Genomic DNA, 635 nt, shown 5'->3' with positions numbered 1-635 from the left:
CCCCCGCGAGTATCGCGGGTCCACCTCTTGTATTCTCTAAGGCCTGTTTGCACTGATAGTGGATGAGGTAGTAAACCTCCTTCTGCACTGTGCCATTTCAGACTAAAGGTGGGGAATCCAATGATACTAAGAAGCTCCAAGAAAGCAGTCTTGCCTCCAGACTTGCCTCCAGACTTTCTGCACTGTGCCATTTCAGACTACAGGTGGGGAATCCAATGATACTGAGAAGCTCCAAGAAAGCAGTCAGCCGCATTACGAGTCCCAACGGATCCTTGAAACAGACTTACTTCCCCAGGTCCTACTTCATGTGGGCATGAAAACATTCAAGATTTTCGAAAAACTATCTCCTTTTTTTACCCTGACCACAATAGCCCAGGCTAGCCCAATCTCATCAGGTCTCGAAAGCTGAACGGAGTAGGCTCTGGTTAGTACTTGGGACTTTTGTGCATTCTCATTATCCTCACTTGTGCATTCCTGTTGCTTTTGGAGGTTTTTCTGTTCTGCATGTGTTTTGCTTCCTCTAGCAATCAATTCTGTATTACATCATGTTATGTCGGGCATATCTTCCTGAGATCATGACAGACATAAAAAAACATGTAATATTGAATCAACCACTAGAGGGAGAAAAACATGGT

The sequence above is a fragment of the Gekko japonicus genome, unplaced genomic scaffold, assembly GCF_001447785.1.
Source record: "Gekko japonicus isolate JY-2015 unplaced genomic scaffold, Gekko_japonicus_V1.1 scaffold432, whole genome shotgun sequence".
Classification (NCBI taxonomy): domain Eukaryota; kingdom Metazoa; phylum Chordata; class Lepidosauria; order Squamata; family Gekkonidae; genus Gekko; species Gekko japonicus.
Note: the sequence above shows the minus strand (reverse complement) of the source record.